The following is a 6,000-nucleotide window of genomic DNA, read 5'->3' as shown; positions in this document are numbered from 1 at the left end:
GCCTTTGACTGTGTGGATCATAATAAATTGTGGAAAATTCTTAAAGAGATGGAATTACCAGACCACCTGACCTGCCTCCTGAGAAATCTGTATGCAGGTCAAGAAGCAACATTTAGAACTGGACATGGAACAACAGACAGGTTCCAAATAGGGAAAGGAGTACATCAAGGTTGTATATTGCCACCCTGCTTATTTAACTTATATGCAGAGTACATCATGAGAAACGCTGGGCTGGAGGAAGCACAATGTGGAATCAAGATTCCCAGGAAAAATATCAATAACCTCAGATACACAGATGATACCACCCTTATGGCAGAAAGTGAAGAAGAACTAAAGAGCCTCTTGATGAAAGTGAAAATGGAGAGTGAAAAAGTTGGCTTAAAACTCAGCATTCAGAAAACTAAGATCATGGCATCCGGTTCCATCACTTCATGGCAAATAGATGGGAAAACAATGGAAACAATGGGAGACTTTATTTTTGGGTGCTCCAAAATCACTGCAGGTAGTGACTGCAGCCACAAAATTAAAAGACACTTACTCCTTGGAAGAAAAGTTATGACCAACCTAGACAGCATATTAAAAAGCAGAGACATTACTTTGCCAACAAAGGTCCATCTAGTCAAAGCTAATGTTTTTCCAATAGTCATATATGGATGTGAGTTGGACTATAAAGAAAGCTGAGTGCCAAAGAATTGATATTTTTGAACTGTGGTGTTGGAGAAGACTCTTGAGATCACTTGGTCTGCAAGGAGATCCAACTAATACATCCTAAAGGAAATTAGTCCTGAATATTCACTGGAAGGACTGATGTTGAAGCTGAAACTCCAATACATTGGCCACCTGATTGGAAGAACTGACTCATTTGAAAAGACCCTGATGCTGGGAAAGATTGAAGGCAGGAGGAGAAAGGGACAACAGAGGATGAGATGGTTGGATGGCATCGCCGACTCGATGGACATGAGTTTGAGTAAGCTCTGGGAGTTGGTGATGGACAGGGAAGCCTGGTGTACTTCAGTCCATGGGATTGCAAAGAGTTGGATACGATTGAGTGACTGAACTGAACTGAACTGAAAGAAGGTGTATGGTCAGGCCACTCAAGATGGCTGTTCTCAGACTTTCCCTGGTGGTACAGTGGATAGGAATCCACCTGCTAATGCAGGGGACACAGGTTTGATCACTAATGGGGGAAGAGTCCACATGCCGTTGAGCAAATAAAGTCCATACACCCCAACTACTGAAGACTCTGCACATAAAGCTCATGCTTCACAACTAGAGAAGCCACTGCTATGAGAAGCCCATGCACTGCTGTGAAGAGTAGCCCCCACTCACTGCAACTAGAGAAAGCCCACATGCAGCAATGAAGACCCAGTACAACCATAACCAAATAAATAATTGGGGGAAAATGGCTGTTCTGTTGCTCTGTGTACATCCCCTGCCTGACCAGTGCCTGCTTCGCTTATACCCTATGCACATGATTGATCTTCCTACATACTTGCCTTGGCCCTAGCTAGTGGTCCTACCTTGGTCTTAAAGAGCGGCGGCCCCTCTGCTAGTTTCCCTGGTAACCAATGAGCCAAACTGCTGTCACCTCCCCCTATAACAGGCAATCTCCCCTTCCCCCTCCACCCCCAGGAACAAAGCCTGCCACCAAGTCCTGCCAGCCCACCAGCTGTACGCGGTGGGGTGTCACTCCAGGATCTTGCTTGAGACACACAAGCTCCTCCATTCCATTGATGTGTCTATTGCTGACACTGGGCTCTTTTCTTCAGTCTTAAAGCTAGGCAAGTACAGGCCTGATAGACCTGGGGGTTCAGCCCAACAGAAGGTCAAGTACAACCAACAGTTAAATGATGGACCTGGAAGAGGGTGAAGGGTCACGGAAGAGACTGTGGTTGTAGAAGGAAGGAAACCCAAAGAAAATGGTGTCACAGAAACCAGGGGGAAGCAGTGTATCAAACAAGCATGACCACATGTGTCACAGAAAGTGTAAGTGAGATGAGGACTGAAAATCAGGACGCCTTTAGTGAACTTTTTTCAAGAAACAGCAGCATTCCCACGGCTAGTTCGAGTGTAGATTTGCAACGTTTGGTGTCGTTTCAGAAGCTCCAAAGAGCTCTGGTATCATGATCCTTTATGCCTCAGCACAAAAAAGAATTCAGGGAGAGACAAGGTGATAGATAAGAAGTAGTTTATTAGAATAGGGCGTCTGTGAGGCTTACAAGTGGTGGGCGAGACGTGCTGTGACTTCCTGGGCTACAATTTTATAATCAAAGGAAAAAGGGGCAGATAGAAAGATCTTCTTTTCTTTCTTGAGTAGATGTCGTATTTTCATCATTAGTTCCTCCTCCAGGCTGAGTGGGGGAGTTTTCTTGTTGCTGTGTGGTCAATCTAGGTTTACAAATTAGTGTTTTTTATGTGTGCAGAGAGCATGTCCTAGCGATCATCAACTTAGTAAGCTCACTGGGCAGGATGTGGGTTTTATGCCACCATTGCTTCGTTTGGGGGCATGTCTTATGCTACTGTTGCATGGTTTTGTTACTAAGCAAGCCTGCTTGGTTTTGTGGTTAAGCAAACCTGCTTTCGTCAGTAATCATAAACTTACAGGGGTCTCCCATATTTTTTTCTACTTATAATCCCTTAGTGGGATTAACTATTTAATCACCCACTGTGTCCCTTTACGCTATTGCTATCAGATTTATACAAATATTTCAGAAAATACTTTAACATCAGTCGGGAGTTCAGCATGTGCCATACCCATCACCCAGCAATTCCACTCTTGGGAATACACTGAGGCTTGCTCCTCAAAGTGTGGTCCACAGACCAGCAGCACTGGCATCACCAGAAGCTTGTAGAAATGTAAAAGTCCAGGCCATCCAGAACTACAGACTCAGAATCCACATTTGAAATGATTCATATGCATGATGAAGTTTGAGAAACACTCAAAATTTTGGCTCATGTTAAAAAGTTTTGCGAGTGTGTACCTCTTATACATTTTCCTGCTATTATCTAAAATTTTCCTCAAGTTTTTAAATAGTTGTGAAAGAGTGAAATTTCCAGCATGTTGTAAACACTGACCTTTAAAAAAAAAAAAGTGTTCTTTCACTTTTGATGATACTATGATTCATTTAAAAGTACATGAACACACCCTTCTTTAACAATCAGAAATTTCACATCTGAGACTTCCCTGGAAGTCCAGTGGTTAGGACTCTGAGCTTTCACTGCCGAGGGCCCAAGTTCAATGTCTGGTTGGGAACTAAGATCCTGCAAGCCTCATGGCCAAAAAAAAAAATTCATATCATTCCATTTCTTCTGAATTCATATTTCTGTTTCCACCTCCCCAAATAAGATCCTAATATGTTTTATGCTTGAAAATCTTCTATTATCTGCAATAAAAATAAGTATATAATTTAAAACTGAATTAAAAAAATTTTAAGGCTCTGAGTGTTAAACTTTCTTCTGGATTAAGTACTTATGATCATCATTAACAATCAATTTGTCAAAAGAATATGAATATATTATAAATTTCACTACATAATGATGAAGCATAAAAACACTATTGGAAGCCCAATTCTAAATAAGACAATCGGGCCACTTCTCAATCATTTCATGTACTTATGGATAAATATTATTTATTGCTAGAATTAGCAAAAAAAATTCTTTAAAAATTAGGCTGTGTGAATTTCACCTCAATAGCATAAAGGATAGGAAAAAAATAAGCAATCAGCTGGCACTTGATAAATCTTCCTTTGATTTTGTTGAAAGGAAAGAAAAAGTACCTCACTTGCAAAATGATGTCACTAGGTCACTCACCTCAGTGAGATTTTGAAACTGTCGCTTTGGTGCCTGGAGGTTTTTACCCTTCTGGATTCCCTCTTGGGCCTTCTTTCTGTGGTAAGGAAGAGCTGGGCAAGGGGTGGGGAAAGGGGCCCTCACAGACCCACCAGTGTCCCAACTCATATGGGAGTGTTGGATCTGAGGACAGTCCCTGTACATCTCTCCAGGTCCACCTAAGCCCTGGACAGTCCTCTCACATCACAGAGATACATAGGCCCTCTTTTGAAGACTGTAGCCCTGGAGAAACTTACCAGAGAAGAGTAGGAGAACTCACAGCAGTGTTGTGGTGATAAGCACCAGTGTGAACAAAGCAAATGTCCACTGACAGGACAAGGGATTTATAAACAATGGTGTTATCATGCAACAGAAAGTAAGCTAATGAATGACAGCTACACGGTCAGTGAAATCATAATGCTCAGTAAAAAGCCAGCCTCATAAAAACAGAATATGATACCTATGATTCTATCCCTTTGGAGATCAAACAGGCAAAACCAAAGAGTATGCATGTGTAGGAATGCCTACAAAATGCATAGAGAGTGGAACTATGACGATAAACAAAGAAAATGAACCTAAAGAATTCAGGGTGAGGTCCATTGTCTCAAGAGGGAGAGGGATGCAGTCATTGTGAAGCATGTGGACATCTGAAATCCCAGAAATTTATTTCTGTGTGTGTGTGTTAGGATTTTTTTTTAAATTTTGCATTGTAGTATAGTTAATTTACAGGCTTTGCTGGTGGGTCAGATGGTAAAGAATCTGCCTGCAATGCAAGAAACCTAGGTTCCTTCCCTAGGTCAGGAAGATCCGCTGAAGAAGGAAATGGCTACCTACTCCAGTATCCTTGCCTGGGAAATCCCATGAACAGAGGAGACTGGCAGGCTATATAGCCCATGGGGTCTAAGAGAGTCAGACACGACTGAACAACTGACACACACACACACATAGTTGATTTACAATGTGTTAGTTTCAGATGTACAGTACCGTGATTCAGTGGAGAAGCTGGAGAGGGTCCAGGTTGAAGAATCTCAGTTAAGAGACAGGGCCACTTGCTGAGAAGGGGATCTGGAGTTAGGGTGGGGGACTCAGGAGAGGAGACAGGATTGGAAAGGAGCTGGGGGCTGGGGAGAGGCTCTTCCAGTACCTAAAGTGGCACCCAGTGCCCAGCTAAAGGGAGCCTGCAGAGAAGAGCTGAGGGATGGACTGTGAGTGCTACTTTGGCTGGACAGGGAAGAAAGGGAGGGAGAAGGGCCTGACAGAAAAGGAAAGACCAGGTGGCTGGAGGTCCCCTTAGGGAAGCAGGGCAGGTAATACTTGCTGCCCTCCAGAAGGGAGCAATCTGAGGGCTACTCAGAGAATGGTATGCTGGCATTTTAAATTGCAGAGAGGATGTATTTCCAAGTGCTGATAATCACCAGAGAATGATTCTTGGGAAGAACATGGATGAGATAAGAGTCAAGATAAAAGTTGTTGGAAGGAGGTCAAGAAGCTTTAAAAAACTTGTAATATAGGCTGTGGAAGGGAAGGGGTCAGGGTGGAGGTGGAAGGGAGAACTTTGACAATGTACCCTGTCACACTTTTTTGAATTTTGAGCCCTACAAAGAACTCTATGAAAACATAAACCAAAATAAATTTTAATTGGAGTGTGAATTGGGTCATTTGCATGAACACTGGCAGGCCTGGAAGTCAGTTTCTCATGGCAACAAGCAGCACTCTTGAGGCTGGGAGGAAAGGGTGTTTGGCATGAAGTGGAACAGTTCTGCTCCTGGGGTTGACAAGGAGCTAGGAGAATCCACCACCATCTCCCCAGACCTCGTGCTGAGCAAGGCAGGGGAGGTGACTTGGAGGAGGGGAAAGGTCATGGGCTGCAGGAAGGACTAAATTCCCTGTAAAGCAGGAAGGGGAGGGAAGAGTTTATCAGGAGGTTGTTATGAGAGGGTTCCAAAGAGCTGGAGGAACAGTTATTGGAGAAGAGGCCAGCAAAAGTCGAGGACAGGAGTACATTTTAGGAGATGGATGGGAATTTAGGAAAGGTGGCTTTACAAATAGAGGGGACTGGTGTGAGCCTTTTGTTTTTATAGAGTTTCTTTTCTCAAGCTGTGAGCCCCTGTTATCATCCCGAACAGGCTGCCCTTTTCACCAGGATTCCTACAGTGAGGGCAGCGCTGAGTG

Source organism: Bos mutus, chromosome 23 (assembly GCF_027580195.1).
Source record: "Bos mutus isolate GX-2022 chromosome 23, NWIPB_WYAK_1.1, whole genome shotgun sequence".
In the NCBI taxonomy this organism is placed as follows: domain Eukaryota; kingdom Metazoa; phylum Chordata; class Mammalia; order Artiodactyla; family Bovidae; genus Bos; species Bos mutus.
The sequence above is the reverse complement of the archived record's forward strand: the minus strand, read 5'-3'. Positions refer to the sequence as shown.